The sequence below is a fragment of the Melanotaenia boesemani genome, chromosome 22, assembly GCF_017639745.1.
Source record: "Melanotaenia boesemani isolate fMelBoe1 chromosome 22, fMelBoe1.pri, whole genome shotgun sequence".
NCBI lineage: Eukaryota > Metazoa > Chordata > Actinopteri > Atheriniformes > Melanotaeniidae > Melanotaenia > Melanotaenia boesemani.
In genome coordinates, this window is record NC_055703.1 from 5,729,728 (window position 1) to 5,752,185 (window position 22,458).

Sequence of the window (22,458 nt, forward strand, 5' to 3'; positions counted from 1 at the left end):
ACCACCAGCTTTGTACGTTAAACTAAAGATAAATGTTCAGTAAATGAATTTTACTGATTTAGCTCAATTTAGATTTTTTTTTGCTATTATTTATGTATTTATTTTTATATTATCTGTTGTTGTCGTTATTTTATTTAACATTTAAATAAAATTTTTTATTCCGGTCCTTTTTGGCATAAAGGGGTTAATAGTTGTGATTGCAGATTCCTGGAAGGACTGTCTAATTGGCAGTTTGTAATAATGGGTCCCAACCAGCTCTACGGATTTGTATTTTCATAAGATGAATAAGAAAAAGAGGTGGAGAAGCTTGTTTTTATTATGAAGCTTTTAATATAGAAGACCACTCTTTCTCAAATGTCTTGCATAATCTGGTGGCTGAAGAGAAAGTAGTTTTCCCAGAAGATGTGAGACGACAGGTTATATATAAAGTTTACAATGCGGCGTATTCTAATATGATTTAGGCATCTAGTAACTGGGAAACGTACAAAGCTCATTTAAAAGTCAAACACTGGCAACTTTAATTATCCTCATTTAGGTTTCTAAATGCACACTGAATCAATAGTTACCAGGCACGATCTGGCACAGAAACGCAGCAGAGTTTAGGAATTAAAAACAGAGGCCAGCTGTTTCACTCCTGTTACTTTAGCACATAAAAATATGCACACTTCTGGCACAAAGCTAGGCTCAGCCTTCTAATTATGGCTGTTTTTCTTAAGGATTTCACATGGTGTTAGAGGATTTAGGACAGCCTTTGTCCTTTATCAATACAGATCACCCCTGTCTTTTTCTCCTCTCCTCTCCCAGCTCTCCCTCTTCCCTTTTTTAAGTACCTAAGCGACTTCCTAGTCTGGGAAAAGACACAGTTCAATCAAAAGTATTTCTTCTGTTGTCTGTCGGATGGAGAGGAGTGGGGAGGGGTGGGACAGAGTAAAGAAGAGAGGTAGTGGTATGCAACCACAAAGTTTTTATGAAGTACGACGCAAATGAAGCCAAGGCCTACAAATGAGGACGGTCCAAAACAGAGCAGAGATCTTAATTAGCTTTAACAGAGTACTGGTTTGATCTGAAAGAATAAAGAAAGAAGGTGGTGGACAGAAAGATTTAAGCTGGGGCAATTTGGTGGGCAGATGTTTTGTGTACGTGAATTAATAGAAAAGTGTTTTGTTTTTTTTTGTTTGTTTTTTGTTTTTTTTTTGAGAGAGGAGGGAAGTTGGTGTTTGCTCTTCAGGAGGAGAACAACCTTTGAGGAAAGGAACCCAAACATGCATACCACAAGATTTTACACTCAGCCCCTCTTCAAAGCCTCATGTTTAGCAAACACTGTGTGTGTGAGTGTGCACTGTGTCCTCCTCTGAGGACGGAGCAGCCGAGAAATTCCTTCATTTTCCTGTAGAGTAATATTGCACCTTGTAAGTTTTTCTCCCTACTGAATAACAAATTTTACCACGCTTGGATTCACCATAACAAGGCTTCTTGATTTGCATTTAGAAGATGTGAATAAAAAGAGATGCATAGAAACTAAAGAAATAGTTTGTAACCCATTAAAACTCTGCTGGATCACTTATAACCTCTACAATTTCTCAGAAACGGTAGTGTCCAACTCTGTGGGGTAAATTGTGACCAACTGCTTACTATTCAGGAAGTTTACACAAGTTTTTCAGGCATTTATATCTCATCCAGCAGGTTTACAATCCATCCGCAAAATGTAGTGCTTATTCTGAGACTCTATATGGTAAATCCATAATGATCCATGATAACAGCATTATTTATTACATTTTCATCATAAAAAAATATTACTATCACTACCATGTTGCTAAGAAACCTCTATTTTGACCTGGAAATGATGATGAAGCCACTTCCTGTCAACTTTTCCACCAATCAGAGAGCTTAAAATGACAGCAATGTCCAATCAGGTGCAGCCAAACAAGTGAGCAGAAAGTTCTGTGTGTGTCTGAAAACAAAAAAAAAAAACAGTGGTCCTCTATGGCTAGAGTTCAGCCAAGAAGATGTTTTTGATGCACAGTGGGGCCAAAAACCAGCTGAGTTGGATTTGTGAGGATGGAGGGTAAATAGTAGAATAAATAACTGTAAATAGCAAAAAAAAAAAAAAAGAAAAAAAGAAACAGCTGGAGGAAAAACTGTTGTCTAATTCGGATTTATTTTTTGCACATCAGAAAACATCAGCCACCTGAAGATCAATATCAGCATTTTCTAAATCCTGTCAGGGAGGTGGAGATGGAAACACTCGACCATCCGGAGTTTTCTCCTGCTGTCCATCGCTGGAACGCACACAGCTGAACAATCTGAATATGCCGTCATTATAGGAAATTATGAGATGTACAACAGCTTAAAATGGATCCAAATTTTTTTGTAGGTTTTATTAACATCAACAGGTTATCCGAGATTTGAACTTTAAGGGCTCATTTACATTAGCCTTTTTGATTTCAATCCTAATTTGTTTGCTTGAAAGTCTACTTCTTTTGGGGTATTGTGAATGCGCAAACAATGTCTGATTCAAATCAAAAAAGCAGACTGCCCGCCTACAAAAGGCGGTCTTGGTCAGTTTCAAATGGACCAAAACTAGAAGTGAATTACAAAGCAAAGTGGGACGCTAGGCAGCTCTAGACAGGGGGAAATGTTTCGGGGTCAGACATGGAAGGATTCGGTAAAAGTTTTGATAGAAATCTGATCAAGACCTCTGGGGTCTGCTCCAGGTTTTGCTCCTATGTTGTGGAAACAGGCGTCCTGCATTAACCAAGAGATGAACGAGTTTTCTTCTTTGTTGTTTGTCTTGTCTTCAGTAATTCTTGGTGCGGCGCTGCTTCTGGCGGAGAGTTGAATACTTCATTTAAAAGATCAAATTTATTTAAAAAGTGCAAAGTGAACACAGTCTCAGTCCAGAAGAATATTGCACCCCCCAACTGAACCAAGTCCCCAATCAGACCGAGTCTAGTGACCATCCTGGTGTGAATGCACACTAACAATATTTAGAGTGACCCCACTGAGTGAAACTGTCTTCATCAGGACATTTTAAGAAGTTTTACTTTTTGTGTCCAGAGTGTTTTTTATTACAGCATTTAGTTAATTTTTCGGAAAGTTAGTCCTTGATGTGAATTTCACAGCTGAGTGCAGCTGTTAGACAACGGTTAAATTATTTTGTCATGTGTTATTATTCACACTGTAATGCTCTAATGGGCTGGCTACATGGGCTACAGAGCACATGATTCACGATTCAGTTTGCTGAATCATGGCGTGTTTGCTGAGATTTACATCCTGTTTATTTAGCCTGTAAATTACATGCATGAAACCAACACTGAAGAGTTGAAACAGACTAATTATTATATATGATACCTGTCTCTATTTCAGTACATCAGGGTATCACCTGGGAGTCTTTTTAAGTGTTTGTGTCGGTCGGATGTTTGTGTGCACAGACAGGACTAATGGAAATATTAACATGTTTATCAACCGAGGTACAGCTGAACAGTAAAGCCCTGTTTCCAACACGGTTTCCGGCTCGGTATGGGATGGAGGGGTACACATCTTTTCGTATTTCCACTGGCAAAAACTGGGAAGGCCAGAATATCTAATTCTGCAGCCTGCTGGGTTCCCAATCTTCCACCCAACTCTAAAGGGAATTGTTGCTTCCCACTTGTAATTTGACACTAAAAACAAAACAGGAACAGTTCCATGTTGTAATATGCAGTGGATATTTTTTGTTTGTTTAAAGTGGCAAAAAAGAACACAAACTGCTAGATGTCCATCATTCTCCTCCTTAAGGGTACAGTTGACTATGGAAATGCAACAGAAGTAAGGGTTTACTGAAGCAAACCCTCCTGAGCCGGCAACCTTGGTGAAAATTGGGTTTAAGATGTAACTATCTGCAAGGGAAAAGAAATCAGGAAAAAGCTGTACCGTACCACGTTGTACCACAAAACAGAAAAGGACGAAGAGTCCTAATCCATACAGGAACATTTTTATGTAAAATGTGTGAAGTTATGTGGGCCAATGACATAATTTTAATAGCAGCAATCAAACCAGCCACTGTTCCATTTGTTTCACTAATATAGCTCACTTTAGTAACTTGAAAGTTGGATGAAATACATGGCTGTTCAGACTGAGGTCGCTTTGGAAAACATCAGATATGTATCTGATTCAGTAATTGTATGTACATGTATGCACTGAACAGACTAAATAAACACTAAACTGAATCATAAAATATCTGACAGTATGAATCTAAAGCACATAGGTTTGATGGGAAAACTGTGATAAAACTTGAAAGATCACATCCATATGTCAAATTTCTCTGGAAGCCTCTGACGGAAGGTTGACTTGACTTATTGTGTGGTTGAAAATATTGGAGGTGTGAGATAGCATCCTCCTGCCATGAACCTTTTGGCAGGCAGGAATACTGAGAGAAAAAGAGATGTGGGAGTGAGACACTGTAAAACCCTGAGATGGAAGGATGGAAAATTATTTAGAATAAACAGTGTTTAATATCTTCTTCACTGAGTTTTCAACACAGTTAATTAATTTATCTTTTTGTTAACACATGAATACCTAACAGGGTCATCACAAGACATTTCTAGTACATACCTCATAGTTTTGGTGCTGATGGTTACGCAAACTTTAGGTTGTTTGTGCGTGGGATATATGTAGGCCTGTCGCATTAAGCAATAAGTCAATTAATTGAATGGTAAGAAAAAATGAGCGCAATGAGTTTGCTGGCCGCGATAATTTATTATTTTTTTTATATCTTACTTTACCATAAACTGTGTATGACAGAACAAACAGACTTTATCATCGACCAGACTTATTGTCAGTATTGAGACTGAGAGTCTATTCTGTTTATTGTTTTTGTTTTGTTATTTAAAATTTTTTCCAGTTCCAGTGTAAAATGTTCTTTAGAAATTAAAGTTTATTGACATTTGAAAGGGTGTACTTGCATTATTATGGCACTGTCATTATATTAGTTTAAAATGGTCTCAAAATGACAACGATATTGCTTTGCAGAGTGTTATCGCAATAATTTCTGAGAAAATTAATCGCACAGCAAAATTTGTTATTATGACAGGCCTAGATATAAATAATCCAGACAAGCTTATCTTAAGCCACCACCTGCACTCAAAGAGTGGCATCCTGCTCCCCTGAGCGCCCACAGCTCAGTACAGAGTGGGCGATGCACAAACGTCCAGTCTGTTAAACCGAACAAAGGTGAGGGGCAAAGACCAACTCATGGCTGCACAAATATCCTGCATGGAGACCCCTCTAAAGCAGGCCCAGGATGCAGCCAGGTCCCGGGTTGAGTGAGCACGCAAGCCCACAGGTTTCCTGCAAACCTCGACTCCTATATGCTCCTATAGGCCAGAAAGTTAGTCCCCCATATCCCACCCACCAAGACCTCCTCCAGCAGGTCTGGGAAAACAGGGTGTAGCTATTTTGCCACCCTCGTGGCCTGGGACAATTTTTTCCCTATATCATGATCCGACAGTCTCTGTCACAACGGCAAGCCAGGAGATGTTCAGTCTGGATGCAGCATGTTTGTAGGAGGAGCAGGAGGAGCAGGAGAAGCAGGCGTGCTCTCCTGCTCTCCCCGTGAAGCAGAAACAGTGTTGGGCTGAACAACCTCAGCAGACGAGATAAAGATCTCATGATCGTCATTGTCCTCTTTGGATAAGAGAAGCTAAGAGGTTTTGTCTTCCTCCTCCTCACAGTCAAGTTCGAGGACATCTTCCACAAGCAGAACTGCCAATGTCAAGTCCAGCTGCGAACCCCAACTAGTCATGGTGCGCAGCTTGAGCTTGTCATTACCACTGGGCGACAGCCAGACCGTGGACAAGTATGGGTCCTTGCTCAACAAGCTAGCTGGGCATGCTAGCCATCATCAGAGACCCTTCATGGTGAAGCAGGCACAGTGCCTGTATGAATTAGGGGCTTGAAAAGCCAACTGGGCGTGTTCCATCACAAGGCAACCTGAGCAGACCTGGTGTGGATCTTTGCTCAAGATTTTGTTCCCACAGACGGAGGAACAAGCCCCAAAGTCCCCTTCTCCTCTGGTGTGAGGGAGGTTATTGTCCATTTTTCGCTAACTGGAGTGCTAACCAAAATGAATGTGGTAGCTGAAATGCTATTACAAGACAAGGTGTAAGCTGGTGTGCTAGGGCCGCAAATGTAACCCTGCAGTAGACGCCTTGGTCTATGAAGAAGGCAGAGAGGTGCAGCTAGCATCTGGCGATGGAAGAAGCCAGAGGCATCTGTCTACGGACAGTTAAGCTAGCTATACACTGAGATATACTCCTTACAAAGCGAGAAGAGGTGTTTAAATTGTGCTGTGTTGTAGCAAAGGCTACTTAAAAGTAGGGTGATGTGAGCGTCACGATCACCAGCCTATCAAGATTGGGGTAATGAGATCAGTGCTTCTGAGTAATAAGCAGAGAGGGGTATCCCATAGTGAGACATCAAAACGAGTACTATGAATGAGAACAGGCTTAAACCCCGTACCAACTAAGGGATCCAGCTCGGGATGGAAAATTTTAGTGCGGTTTTGGTAAACCAACAGTACTTCTACCTGGTAGGCGCCGTATCAGACGGGTCCTGTCAGCTAGGTAATAGCATGATGTTATACGTGTAACCTTCGTTGAATTACAATGAAGAAGAACATAACACATAAACAAGGGAGGAGAATGGTGGACATTCAGCAGTTTGTGTTCTTTCTTCTTGGCATGTGGTTTTAAACAAAAAAAATCCACCATATAGTTAAGCATGGCGCTGTTGCCCCGTTTTCTTAGTCGAGTCGCAAGTTGGATGTTATGATTCTTTCAACCAATGAATGGATTGCAATGTCCTGAGCTCCACCCTTTAAGGTTGGATCGATACGATTGGTTCCCACAACAGATGGGTGCCAAAAAATAGTATGGTCAGATTAGATATTCTGGCACCATTCCCAGTTTTTGCCTGTGGAGACGCAGTAAAAAATGCATACCCGTCCGGTATCTCTCCGGTTTTTGACACAGACCTGTTGGTGGAAATAGAACTTTAATAACACGGAAAGATCAAGCCGCCAAATACCCCAAGATCCCAATATGGTCAAACATACACACAAAAAAGTCCCTTGATTTGACCTGCGTTGCAGTTTTAATGTTATTGGTGACTGTAAATATGCATGCAAAGTTATTATTATCCATATATTTAATGGATCCCATCAAGACTCAATGAAAACTGTTATTGAAATGTCATGTCAATTTTCTCTCTGTCGCACAGTGTGCCTCAACTTATTTACCCCCCTTTCCCTATTATTCTAGTTTTCTTTATCACTCCATGTCATAATAGAAGTAGTTTTATACTTTGTCCTATTATAGAAAATTAAAAAGTCTGATGTTATATATCTGACTTACTTATATTCTGTGTCCAACGTAGACCTCCACCCTGATGCCACACACAGACACGTGTGCACACGCATAGCGCTTACACACCAGCCGGCACCAAAGAGGAGGCACATGTCAGGAAACACGTCAACCAAAAATCTGATAAAATGTCGGCGTTTTTTAAACTTTCCCAGGGAGGTGAAGATGGAAGCTGTGAGGAGCAGCCAGAGATTTCTCCCACTCAGGTGTTACACCGAGAACTTCATGTCCATCACAGCAAGACGCACAGCTGAACAAGCTGGATATATCGTCATTGTAGGAATGTTTGAGTAGTATTACAGCTTAAAATGGATCTATTATTCTTTGTAGGCTTTATTAACATGTTATGTGAGATCTTAACTTTAAGAATATTTAAAGTGACTCCAGTGAATGAAATATCAGGAAAAACATTGGATCATTTAAAAAGTCTAACCCTTTTCTGGGTGTTTTTTATGACCATATTTTGGTCATTTGTGGGAAACTGGTCTGCAGTGAAGTTTGTAAATGCAACATGACTACGCAGCTGAGTATAGCTGTTTAAGTTATTTTTTCATTATTGCATCATATCATGGAGCTCATGCAAACAGAATTTATAGCCTTGCATTGAAAGTGAATGACGAAACAACAGCCAATAATTACAGAATGTAAAAAAATTGAATGAATGAATGAAGATAAATAAAAAATTTGTTAGATTGTGAAATGCGTTACATGAAGGATGCTATAGTTTTTATGCCTTGTCCCTCTCAGAGCGGTGGGTGAAAACGTTCTGCTGTGAGAACATGGGCCTTGGCAAATCACCATAGTGCTTGAAAGAAAGATCCCGGTGCCAAGGCAAACAGAGTGACTTCATCCTGTGTCATCGCACTGAAGGACAAGGGTGCTCTAAGAGGGCCCTGTGGGGGCCAAGGGGGTCTAGAGCTGGGTAAAACTGAAAGAGCTTTGGGCTCCACAATTCCATTTTGTATGCATGTTGAAAACAGTGTGCCACTGCTATATTATCTTAATGGCTTATAGGTTTTCAGATTGTTGACAAAAATTTTTCTGAAATTATTCGGATGATCTCAATACTACAGTAGAGAGGATGTACGATAGAAGAGAAGTAAGTGGCAACCGTGTAATGCATGCATGCATGTAATCAAGGGTATGTATGCATGTTTGTGTGTGAGAGAAGGAATAAATGAGATGGGTTGTCTGTTTCTGGGGGTGGTGATCTCAGGGCACTTGGAGCCCTTCCTGCTCCCTGTGGAGAGGTGTGCGCCAGAGAGGTGGGAACGAGGGCCTCTGCAGCTGCTTTCTCCATTCTTGCACACAAGCACACACTTGCACATTTAATATGCAATGTTCTTTTCTCTAATAACTTCTGTCCCACACTTAGTAAATGTGTTCTTTTTCATCTTCATAAAAAAAAACTACTGTCATAAACTTACATTTACAAAGTAAATTACTTAAAATCAAACAGTTTGGAAATGCAACACTTAAGCAACAGTTTTTAATCTATTTATTTTATTTAACCATACAGGTGATCCTATTTACAAGAGGTGTCTGATTCAGATGAAATGTCAACATGAACATGGGTATTTTTGATAAATTGTTGGCAGCGTTTACAAAAAAAGACATGTCTGTCCAAATGAAAACACACAGAGACACAATGTAAACACTATCAAGAGCAAAAAGATGGTGATCTACAAACTGTATTTATATGCAATCATGCAAAAAGTCCAGTTTACAAGACTAGCACCAGCTACGTCTTGGCTACATCTGCCATTGTCAGGTAGAGAAAAGTTATCTCTTCTTTACCCATTTCTGAAGAACAGTTAACCATGCATATTATGATGTGAGACAGAAAATGGCATGGAATATGTCGCTGCAAGCCAAACAATGCTGGTTACATGTCCACACATTAACAGCACAGCCTGATTATCTGAATCTAAATGTTATCTAAACGTTAACTTTACATTTGTCCACAAACCCAATGCACGTATGGACAGGTCCTGAAACTTTTTCAGGAGACAGTGGAGGAGACTATACTTGTTAAAGCCCCAATAAAAGAACTTCAGCAGATTTTTGCACTGAGACGGCAAATATTATTAAAGCTGAATAAAGTGAGAACTTTGTTCTTGTTCTTGAGGATGCAAGAACAAAATGAAGTTATTTTGTTCTCATGGCCCTGGTTTGGGTGCTCTTGTGGCTTGTCCTTCACTCATCATTTGAGCAAAACCTAAGCAGATGGTATGGGAACAATTGTGTGGTAAAAATTTTGAAGTAGGTGTGGCTAACACATAAAAACTGAAGCGGAGAACGAGCATTTTCAATTCTCCGCTGGTGTAAAATGTTCAACAATGTTGGACGGATAGTTTTAATGAACAGCTGGTTAAGGTGGTGAGATAGTACAAAAATGTATACAACACATGTGGTTAAAACCAACACGGACACAGCCGCATGCACAACCTTGGCCTGCCACAGACGAAGTTTAAATATGAAATAACCAAACCAAGACTGTGTCCGAATGTGCTCCCTTCTCCCTACATATTACCATATATAGGGGTCACGCCATTTTGTCGGAGTGTCCGAATGTCCAGAGAGAAAAAAGTAGGGCACTCAAAATTACCCACAATGCATCTTGAAAAGTAGTGAGCATTGATGGTCACTAGACGGGTCAATATAGACCACAATGCTTTGCGGGCAGAAGCTCTACATGGTACAAGGAGGCGAAAAAATTGAGCTGCGTGAAATGACCTATAAACAAACAAAGAAAGAATAAAATACAACATAAGGAATAAAAATAAAAATATTTACGCACAACTTTTGATTGGATTTGAAATGACATCTTGACCCGGGTTGTGGTTGCCGTGGTGACGGCGGTAGTCATGGGGTTTGCAGCGAGGAAAAAATAGGCAGCTTCGTGTCTGAATCGCCAAGAGAATGAGTCACTATGTAGTGTGCTATGTAGTGCAGCCCTTTGTAGTGAAGAGGGGTTAGGGAGTATGGTGGACAAGTGTCCATTGCCATATTTTCTTCTTCTTCCTGCTTTTTTCTTCTTGGTCAGGGGTCATTTCGGGAAATATCACCCCCTGGCTAGCAGTTGTTGTACATGCATGACCTTGTCCAGGTGGTTTGGTCTGCTTCAGTAAAGTGCAGTGTGAAAGCAAACCAAACCAAAAGTAGGTGTGAGCCCCCCATACTATCCTAGTGTGCATGCACCCTGAGATATAGCTGCTTCTGTGGTAGAGATTAATCTTGCACAGGTTGCTATAACATAATAGAAAACAATAGAGTGCCTTCAGGCAGAGGCTCCTTTAACTCCAATGCAAAAAGGTCAAACCTGCCCACAACAATAAACTTGTTTACAAACTCTTTAAAAGGGAATTTCTTTTAGATGAAATGTCTCCACTTATTCATAATCTATTTCTATTCTTACATCGTGAATAAAATGCAACAATTTAATTTGCAACCAGAATTATTAAAGTATTTCAACTCAGTTCAACTCAAACAACTTTTTGTTCTGTTTTCCTCTTCCTGCTGTCAGATAAGAAACCAAAATAAAGGGAAATTTAAAAATTGGCCACAAGTGAATTAGATTAAACAGCTCAAACATTTGGGTAACAAGAAAAAGAAGCTCAGACACATGAGCTTACAGGTCTACTGGAGTAACACGTCGGCCAAGGAGGTTTAAACAGAGTCAGTGCTGGTCAGGACAGCTCGAGTCCAGCTCTTTTGGCTGACAAGAGGCTGAAAGCTTCTGTCCGGAGTTCATGGTTCTAATTCAGTTTCATTACTGAAATGAAGTGCAGGGACAGAAGACAAACAAGTATGCGGCACATTTAGGGCCCAAGAGTAGTTTGCAAAATCCTTCCCTAAGCAAAGCATAGGAGGAAAAACAGAGAAGAGTAAGAGAAGGGATTTTAAATCTGAAATAGTTATAAAAAGACATATATTAAAGAAAAACGGAGCTTCTTGTTAGACTAAGGTCGCTTCCTTTGATTCAATTATCTTTTGGATCAGATCTTTTTGTGTGGGGGTTGTGCATACAGTAGAGCTTTGCATTATGTACAAATGCTGTAAATGAGTGTGTGTGTGCATTCTTTGTCTGTATAAGACCAACTGTATGTGTCAGGTCAGGAGTTGAGTGTCTATTTAAGTACCAGCATAGTGTAACAGAGTCATGGTGGGAAAGCAGCAGGTTTGACACCAGTGGGTTCCATGATAAATGTACACTTTGACAAATGGAACCAAGAAAGAATCCTATCCTACCGCCTCTTTCAAAGCATGCACACGCACACACACACACACAAATTGTTCACTCTGATACAGCAGATCTAAAGCAGTAAATGAGGGTGAAAAATATAAGATAAATAGCGGTGGGAGCAGTTTTCTCCTTCCCAAAAAGGTGCCACCTTAAAATGATAAACAACCTGTACTGAAACAAAGCTGGCGCCCTTTTCTCCGCATGACAGCTCGTCCACTTCACACAGCATCGGACCTTCGCTGCAGCCACTGAGCCTCGACCACCAAAAACAAACTCGACATCAAAAGGTAAACCGATACAGTATCACAAGAAGAAGAAAGAGCCTACAGGTGTCTGTGTGTGTGTGTATTATTACACGTTTGCGAGGATGTGCAAGCATGCACAGGTGTGTGTGCATGTTTGTTTCAATATTCCTCGGGCCCATGCCACCACATGTAGAGCAGACGTGGGCCGTGGACTCATGAGGGTAAGTTTATCTGTGCCAGGCATGTATATGGACTAAGGGCCCCCTTCCCTTACTTTCCTATGTGAGAAAACAACTTGTTATTATTATGACTCAAATGGTGGGTGCAGCTTTTTGGCACCGGAAAGCAGTGCGGGAAGCAGAGAGGAGGGGTAACGCTAAAAAACACGAAAATGAGTGGAAAGTTGTCCAGTTTTATTCAGCCGGTCAGGACTTTATTAGCTGCCCGTATATGTCCATAAATATTTATAAACAGTGTGAAAATGTTATAAAAACAAAAGTGGGAGGAAAATAAAAATCCATACCCTGCAAAGGACGGGGGCCCAGTCTCAGTCTGGCATTAATCTCAGAGTCATTAAAAATGAGGGGGAAATTATTTGTGACAGGCTTATGGAATTACATCATGCTTTGGGTCAATGGGCCCCAAATGTCATAATAATGAGAGGACAAGATGTGCCCCAGCGATATCTGTAGCTTACGGCTTGTTGGTGATCCAAGCTCTGTGAAGTATCATGTATGTACTAGAAACCAAAGTTGTTCTGGATTAACCAACAGATGAACAAGTTTTCTCTATCGTTGTGTGTCTCATCTTCTCCTTCAGTAATTCTTGGTGCAGTGCAGTTATTTAAAAGATCGGATTTGTTTGAGAGACTATCCTGGTGTGAATGCACCCTTAGAGACTTGCAGCTGCAATTTCTGCAAAATGCAATTTTTTTTTTTTTTTTTTTTGTTTGCTTTTTTTTTTTTTGTCTTGTTTGCTTCACAACAACAAACATTCAGCATCTTCAAGCTTTTTTTAAAAATCCAGTTTCATTTCAGGTTGTAAGGCAGCAAAAAAGTAAAAAATGCCAAGGGAGGATGAATACTTTTGCAACCCAATGTACAGATGAGCACATCAGGGACAATGTGGGGTTCAGCATGCTTTCTAAGGGCATTTTGGCACATTGACTCAAGAAGCTGGGGATTAAACCAGTGACCTTTTAATTCTTGGATGGTTAGCACTCAGGAATTAATGAGCATCTGCAGCATTTCTCTCTTGGAAAAAGCCCAACTTAAGTATCAAAATGCCTACGCTATGCAAGCCTTAAATGTTATCCTGTGTTGTTTTTAATATATTAGTCCAACAATTCTTCCTTATAAATATTCAATGGTAAGTGCACTGACACAAAAATGCATGAAGGTTATTGAGTCTATTAAAGTTGGCTTACTGCTCTTTACTACAATGATCTGCAAACAATTTCACACATTTTTGGACAGAATTTTTGGAGGAAGTCTGGATATTGTCACTTTCACAATTTCAAATATATTGTTGGGTTTCAGATAAAACTAATGTAGGAAGTAACTTGCAGGTCTGGTGCTCTGGAATAAGAATTATCTCATGTTTGTTTCAACTGGCTGTGTATTCACGGATTACCAAACACTAAACTAAGCAAAGGTGTGAGGCTGCATCAAAGCCATTTTAAGGCCTAATGTAATTTTATTGTGGGAATTTCTTTTACAATGTTAGTTTTAAAGAACAGAAGTTAGTTATTAGGGGTTTTACCAATGCCCAGAGAAACCAAAGTTATATACTTTTCACAAATGTATGACTTTGCATTGACTGAAATTACTCCACTGAAATTTTTACCATGCACACACAAACACAAACCACACAAAAACTTTGAGCCACATGTTTCTACCAAAGAAATCCTTAAAACCACAGTGTGCAAGTTAAGTTCTTATAAACTTGCTATTTTCTGGCGAGCTCCAATCTTATTCTTGCCAGGCCTGCACCCCACTGCACAATTTCACACTGTATCTGACATATAAGAGTTCTATCACAGACCTCAGCCAAGACAAATCTTATTGGGCCAATTAACGGACCTATGAAGAAGCACATCGCAGCAGCAAGCAAAATGATAATGATTTGATTTGGTTGCTGCCTTCATAAAATGTGCTGATTCACAGGCTGTGTGCTCTAATTAACAGAGACAAAAAGAAAATATGTGGGAAATAGAGGGGACAAAATAAAGCCGGAAATCTAAAAGTAATGCCCTAAAGATGTCTTCATATAAGAGTAAGTTACACTGAACTGATGATTCTGTCACACAGTATTACAACAGGCTGAGCTCAAACTGTCAGACTGCATCTCTCAGCTAAACTGCTCTGCAAGCCTTCACTTGCAGAGGAGCATTTCTGACTGTGCTGACCACGTCTCTTTCTACTGTTCTCAAGTCTTCTTAAATGTGACATTCCTACTTCAAAATCTAAATTTTATACAAAGGCCTAACCATAGCATTGATCAAGATCCAACATTTCTGTACAAAAAAATAAGAACAGTGTCAGTTTAGTCTTTGTGCTTTTAATTTAAATCAATTAAAATGGATAGGGTTGGAAACATTCCTCAGAGGTTTTGCTCCATATTGACATGACAGCATCACACAGTTGCTGCAGGTTTGTCGGCTGCATCCATGATGACAATCTCCCGTTCCACCACATCCCAAAGCTGCTCTACTGGACTGAGATCTGGTGGCTGTGGAGGTCGTTGGAGTCCAGTAAACTCATCGTCATGTTCTAGAAAGCAGGTGGAGATGATCTGAGCTTTGTGACATGGTGCATTATCCTGCTGGAAGGAGCATCAGAAGATGCTACACTGTGGTCATAAAGGGATGGACATGGTCAGCAACAATACTCGGGTAGGCTGTGGTGGTTAAACCAGGTCATGTTGGTGGTAAGGGCTCCAAAGTATGACAAGAAAATTTCCGCCACACTTGATGATGATTAAACTTCATCAAGTCATCTTGACCACATATACATGACTAAATGCATTGAGTTCCTACCCTGTAATTGGCTGATTAACCATTTGTGTAAACAAACAGTTGATCATAAAGAACCTGATAAAGTGGCTGCTAAGTCTAGATATCATCTCTTGATTGATGTTTATTTTTAATGTGAATCTATCTGCCCATGAAGTAAAGCACTTCTTCAGTAGTGCCACTACAGTTGGGACCTCACCTCAACATCTGGTAAATACCTATGTTTAATAGACACTTTCCTCAATAAATAGGATGAGAGAGAAGATAACAGAAACATTATTATATTTAATTTTACCATTTCCTTAGCCACAGAACTCAATCACAACACAGACATACCGGCAGTGTACCAGGATCTTCCTGCAACCCATCTTTAAGCCCAGACTTACATGAGCCCTGCCAACATGCCTTGCATGAGTTCCAGTCAGTCTTTCTTCCCCAAGCTGGCCATTGTTGTGGGGGCTGATAAATATTTACTCTTCCCAGCATGGCAGGGAAATGAGTGGGAGGGGAGAAAGGTCCATTGTGACTGAGGGGTCATAGACGCTGACAAGCCAGCAGGGTCCTTCCTTCCCCACTGACACATAAAACCCCAATACACGATTAGCTCTGCAGTGGGACTGATACACTGCCAGTAATGGTTTGAGCTGGGATGTTTGCGATGTGATGAAGATGGGGAAACAGAACAAGAAGGGGAAGAGAGAGGAGACAACAAGGACAAAAACAAGTACATAGTTAAGAGGGGGACCACAGAAAGAAGAGAAGGAGCGCACCTTTGAAAAGGAGACTGGATAAAACCCCCAGTTTGCATGAGAGACCACCAGCGGAACTGACCAGACAATAGAGCAAAGAGGATCCAGGACGCCAGACAATGCAGACTAGAAATAAGATGCACTGATGTTATGAATACACATGTCCCTCGAGGCTTCATCTCCACACTTACCAACTTCTTAACAAAAGAGATCCAATGGCCACGGGGCTTTCTAGGAGCAATGTTGGTTTTCATGCTCAAAAGTGGCTTATGAATTTGTGTTACACCGCGACACTGGTTGAAAGAGCCTAAACAACATTCTGTCCTTCCAAAGCTAAAAGCTCCCTCCTTCTGCTGCCTCGTTTAGGTCTTCTAACAGTGCATTCACACCAGGATAGTTCTGGGGTCTCAGTTTGATTAGGTGGAGAATTCAAAAACTTTTTGTAACTGCTTTTGGTTTGCTTTGCTTTCACAGTGCAATTTACGGAAGCTGACCAAACCCCCGAACAACGTCACGCACTTACAACTCCAGCTCGCTTTGAAGAAGTGATCTTGACAGACAACAGAAAAAAGTTAGCTAACATCCAAAGAAGGGTTAGTTTGAAAAATAATAATGGCTGTAACAACTATTATTCGTCAAGCTTGTTAGAACTGATCCGCCACTGTGTTTGCCTTAAAAACAGCATTTCCATTTAAGTTTGCACATTATTAACAAAAGAAAATTTTTTTCCTGTTTTTCTGGCTATGTATTGAGAAATGAGGGGTTGCACAAGACTTGCAAAGTACTGTACAAGCAGAGAAGGCCAGCAAGGTGACAGACACAGATGTTTGGGTCAAGCTTCCAATTAGAGTGAACTAGCAAAAAGCAAAAACAAAGAAACTCACAAACCTGAGTCCTTATAACAACAAACAGATCTCAAATTTGGATCAATGTGAAGGGATGTGACTATGCATTTCTTTACTTTAACATTTCCTTTCCCATTCTGTGGTTATTAGAGTAGCTTCCTGTCGGATAGAAACTTGGGAATGAACAGTCAGCCGATTCAAAGCAAACCTTAGATGATTGAAAATAAAAAAGGCTCTAATCCTAAGCCCTGATATACAACTAAGGAAAATTAGTTTTAAACAGAAGGTCAGGTAAGAACTGATTCATTAGGTTTTTTTTATTGTTCAGATTTTCAATCATCCTGGTCACGGTAACCCCATCATCAGATGATTTGTTTCACAGAAACATCTAGGGAAGTCCTCCATAAGGACCATTTTTAAAAGGCAACCACTTTCAGACAATATATTTTACAGGTGATTCCACATCTATCTGAATCATTAGAACTTTGATCAGCTAGATTAGTAATTCTTAATCAAGGGGACCACAGTCTATACTTAGGCCTTACGCACCACCTAGAGGGGCTGCAAAAAACTTTCAATTTTGCACCCGTGGGCCTTGAGGGCAGTGAAGGGTCATAGAACCAAGTAACTTAGCAGCTGAGGACAAAAGCAATCAGTTAACCATGACAGGCTCAGTTGCAGTGCAGCTTCCCACCACGTGGTGGCGGTAATGTGTCAGTTGTTCAACAAATTCCAATAACCGAACAAGACACTCAGCTAGCCACAAGCCTGTAATGAAAGTTATGAAGAACTATTTAAAATGCCAAAATGTAGACAAAAAAGTTCCCAAACATCTCCTAAACGGCTGAAATATTGCACAAGAACAATCCAATTCATTAAAGGGGCAATATGCTAAAATTAATCATTTCTAGATTAAAGGAATTAGAAAATCGCTATGCGAAGAACTAGAGTTGGGAATTTATCTGGATAGCATGACGTCACACACCATCTCTCTGTGTTGATCTCCAGCCCTGTGTTTACCAGCTGGTCCTGCCGCGTGTTTTAATGTACGTTCATATGAACTGCTGCCTCCTCTATTCTCTGAGAAAAATCAGGCGACAATGAAGGAGATCACGATAATGTACATTCTCAGAAAGAATGTCTATGCAGTTATTGAGTATGTCGCTTCTTATTCTTCTTTGCTCCTTTCGCTGGTCACATGTCAGCTATACTGTGCAAGAACTCCCCCACGACTTCCGGTGATACTATGTTTGTTCAGTCTGGCTATGCATCCGTAAGCTCTCTGAAAACGGACCAAGATGTACGTAAAGGAAGCAGAAGACAGAAAGAAGGCTCCATCTGAATGTGTTTTTAGTGTATAAATGAGGCTTTAGCCAACACTGAACAAGGGTCAAGGGTGAGGTGTTTGAAGAATGGTTGAATAACTATCACTGATTTTGAAAAATATTTTTGCTCTAAATGCCATCCATCCATCCATCCATCCATCCATCCATCCATTTTCTGCCGGAGTATCCGGAGTCGGGTCGCAGGGGTAGCTGCCTAAGCAGGGAAACCCAGACTTCCCTCTGCCCGGCCACATTCACCAGCTCATCTGAGGGGATCCCGTGGCGTTCCCTGGCTAGCCGAGAGATGTAGTCCATCCAGCGTGTCCTGGGTCTTCCTCTTTCCGGTGGGACGTGCCCGGAACACCTCACCAGGGAGGCGTCCAGGAGGCATCCTTACCAGATGCCTGAGCCACCTCATCTGGCTCTCGATGTGGAGGAGCAGCTCTAAATGCCAATTCCTAATATCACCTCAGGTTCCTGAATGGAACTGTAGGCTTTGACCTTTGGGGACTATGAATGTCTGCACATTACTGTATGTTCCCCATAGAGTAGACCTACCCCAAGAATGTCAACCCTTTGCTTTAATAAAGCAAGTAAAGACAGAAATCTGCAATACACTTTGTATCTTTCGAGACAAACTTGACAGCACACAACATCTGGTATGAGTCCATCTGTGCTGGAGATAAGTCCCTCTGCTTCATTAAAATTCCAGCCAACAAACAAACTGTATATTTTTCCTCTAATAACCACATGAAAGTAAAGCCAGGTGGATTTTGTCTGACATTTTTAATGCTGTTACATAACATGCAGGAAATGCTCAGATATGTCCGTGATACAGTGCGGGTAATTAGAGTTTGGTCTTTTTCCTTTGAGGCATGTAAACCATTCACAGCTGACCACACACTAATGTAGTATGTAGGGACAGACTACACAGTTCAAATAGAGCACTAATAACAATCTGTTTACTGTGAAAGACTGGACTTTACCTTGATTGGCTAAAGGAAACACTGCTAACTGATTCATTCATCCAACCTTGATGGCAACACCACCTAAAACTGATCTCTAATCTCCAAAAAACCAAGACAGCAATTCTTAAAAGCATCTGTTATTGATCACTTACCAAGACTTCTTCTAAACAGTCCAAAATACTTTAATACAAGCAGTTTTTTATTGAATTTATGACCCATCAATATTAATATGTTTTTACATAACATAGGGCAAGGTTAACCCTACATCACATAGTGGACGTTTTTCAAGAAAATTCTATTATTTTTGTCTCGAGAGCCACTTCCAACTGATGTCATTTCACGACACCTGTATTTTATTATAGCAAAGAGTGGTGCTTTTCCCCCAAAAACTCCCTAACAATCACATCTAGAAACACAACAGATTATTAAAATCAACAAATCATAAACTTTAACGAAGACATTGTCTGCAGCCATTGGAGTTGAAGCTTCTAATGAAGCTCACAACATGCAATTGTCTGCCAGCATGTGCTCGTTGGACATGAGCTGGCTGCCCCGGGCGTCTTCAAAATGGACTAACTGCGGCATAGATAAACATCCCCGAACCATTCATTAGGCTAATAAAGCCTGGTGGATAACCTGAGGCCTTGGGTGATGGAGCAGCAGTCATTTACAACCCTCCACGATCAAAGTGAGGAAATCTGGTTTGTGTGCGTGCTGGCCGAGGGAGGCTCAATGAACTGGCTGCCAGGCTCAGCCTCAAAAGTACAGTCACCCCAGTAATCAAGGGTTCCCATGCACGAGATGGTCAACACAGCTGGTAGTGGCGAGCAGGGAGGGTGAATCAGTCACTGGTTACAGGGAGAATTCTTTAAGCAAGCAAGCTTAAAACCCTGCGTAAATGATTTTTCTTCCTCGGGGTCTTCAATCATTTAGCAGCTGATTGGTGAACTTGGCGACTATATTTTCACAATTAGATAAATTCATCTGAGAAACTGGACTGAAAAATGTGACTATTTTAATGGTGATGAAACATCAATATGATATTTGAAACAACTCAAGCTTTTCAGTAACAGATTACAGTAGATCAGGGTTGTAGATTGCAACATAATTTCCTTCAATAGAAAACAATACAGCCATAACATTAAGACCATTTGCCTAATATTGAGAAAAACTACCTGTAGATGCCAAAACAGCACTGACCGATCAAGGTATGGACCTCACTAGACCTAGGTGTGGTAACAAGCTGTGAAGCCCAGATCTTTTAACCCTTTGAGCCCTGTGCCTATTTATAGGTCTTTGCTCGAGGATTGTGTAGCCATGATGAAATGAGTATCTCTCTCCAACTACAAGGTCTATTTGAATACTACTGGAGTCATAATCTCTATCCAGTCAGGGATGAGATTAGGTGATTCTGAAACAGTTGTTTATCATTTGGACATTTAGTCCACACATAACCAGCGTTCTGGGGATCTGAAACTGGCGCTCTTCCACCCTTTTTCTGACTATGTAAACAACATAGACGCAGCTTTTCTTTATAACCCAACGACACAATTGCCCAAACCCTAATGCTTTACACCAGTGATCTCCAACCCTGGTCCTCAAGACCCGCTATCCTGCAAGGTATTAGATGTTTCCCTGCTGCAACACACCTGATTCAAATTAAATGGATCTCTAATAAGCTCTGCACAAGTCTGCTGTTGAGCCAATAATTTGAGTCAAGTGCGTTGCAGCAGGAATACATCGAAAGTCTGCAGGACAGAACTGGCATTGGGGATCCCTGCTATAAAAACTACCATAAAAACTGTGGGGGCAGTGTTGAGCAGTACAGTTGATGTGTGACACATAAAAGAAACAAAGATGAAGCTGCAATGTATTTAATGGACACACAAAGCACCGCCTCTTTTAATGTCTCTTTCTGAGTGTACATGATCTCCTCCTTCGACGCCATGTTTGCTGTTGTCTGAAACTGATGTAGAAACTTGCCTAAAAGAAAAAGAAAAACTTTCAGAATGAATATGAATTTCTCTTTGGAATGATGCAGCTGTAGCTCTAAATCTCAAATAAATCATAGTATGTAAATATTATCTCTGCAAAGGCCAGCTCTCATAAAGTAAAGCAGAACAAAATTAGAGGGTTTCGTACAGATGGTTCAGGCAAGATCTCCAAAAAGGCCATTTTTGGCACGGTTTGGCCATCTGTTCTCCACTTCCACCAACTGGAGGACATAAAGTTGTAGAAGGAAAAGTAGCACTATACAACTTTATGACCTGAAAAATATGAATTTATGACTTGTTTTGACGGCACAGTGACATATATTATGTAGAGAAGTTCTTGCCCTGCATCGTCCCAAGGCTGAGAAACAGCACTTCACAACTAGTTGTTTTTCTTTAACCAAATAACATATTCCCACATTTTTAATGAAAATGAAATGATAATTAAATGAAAAAAACTTTAATGGTCACTAAAGCATCTATTATATGCCGTGTTGCACTGATTGCAAGATTTAAACTTTTCATTTCAACCAGCTGCTTTGCAAGAAATAAAAAGTAATAATTCTGATAAAAGCTGCAAATATCTATATAATTTATTACGTTAATATTAACTCTTTATTTAATCAACTACTCCCTCATTAGTTCCGCCATGCAAACAGTGTATTGTTTTTGTTTTTTTCCCCCTAAATGATGATCAGTAATTATTGTATAGATTTTAACTTTATGACCAGGATGATGTTCCCTCCCTTCAGGGCTGGAAAACGCTTTTCAACAAGCTGTGAAGTCTGTTCAAAGGAGAGTCCAAGCAGCTGGGCAGCACTGAAACATCCAGTCCAGCACAATCAACAACAGACTCTGTCGGTGCTAAAGAGCAGCCACAGCTGCTCCTCTATTTCTCTTCTCCAAATTTATCAGTGATTATGCACACGGTGATCACACAAGCTAATAAATGCATCGCAGCACGCTCATAAATACAGATTTATTACTTAACGTACACACCTGTATTGGGTTCTCATCCTATATATTGACAAGAAAACTGATGTGGAGGACAGAGGAAGGTGCACAGACCAGCGTCCAGATTGAGCCCGAATGTTGCAGAAAGACAGACTGAGTTTAGGCCGACTGGGTTAAGTGAGAGAAGTGTGTGTGCTGGTGATTACCTGTGTGTGAAAGGCTGTACTGCGGCCCGAGCTCTGATTTAGGTCTAAACATGACGTCATGAGTTGGACAAAGTAATAGGACACAGATCACGCTGAACTGTTGATGCTGTTTTTCTTGGTGGGGATAATTAGTGAACAGTCATACGCCACCGCACGTTGCTATAACCACAAATCACCTGAAATGTTTTCATAGAAAATTATCCTCAATTTGCACATACAAGTATATTGGACATGTATTTTTTTCCCTTCACAGAGCCAAGTCATTGTGAGCCGTAGGTAAACACCTTTAACTGGCTTAGTGACCCAGCTGTAGCGAGGTGAAGAACAAAAACCCTCACCTTTTACTGCAGGCTTGTCTAGACTCGCCAGACGAAGGCCTGGGGAAAGGAAGAGGACAAGCAACCAGGTTCTTTACTCTGTACACGCTTTCTTTATTAGGCTGCTTGTGATTAAGGGACACTGATGAAAGGGGACCGACTTTTCCAGCACATAAAGCATCGAGATCATAATAAATGC

At 40.6% G+C, this 22,458-nt stretch overlaps 1 protein-coding gene across 5 annotated transcripts in view; it reads right to left on the minus strand.

Annotated features, from left to right (window-relative positions):
* Positions 1 to 22,458, minus strand: part of disp1 (dispatched homolog 1 (Drosophila)) — a 102,204-nt gene that overhangs the window by 52,376 nt on the left and 27,370 nt on the right. The gene's annotated exons all lie outside the window — the stretch shown is intronic.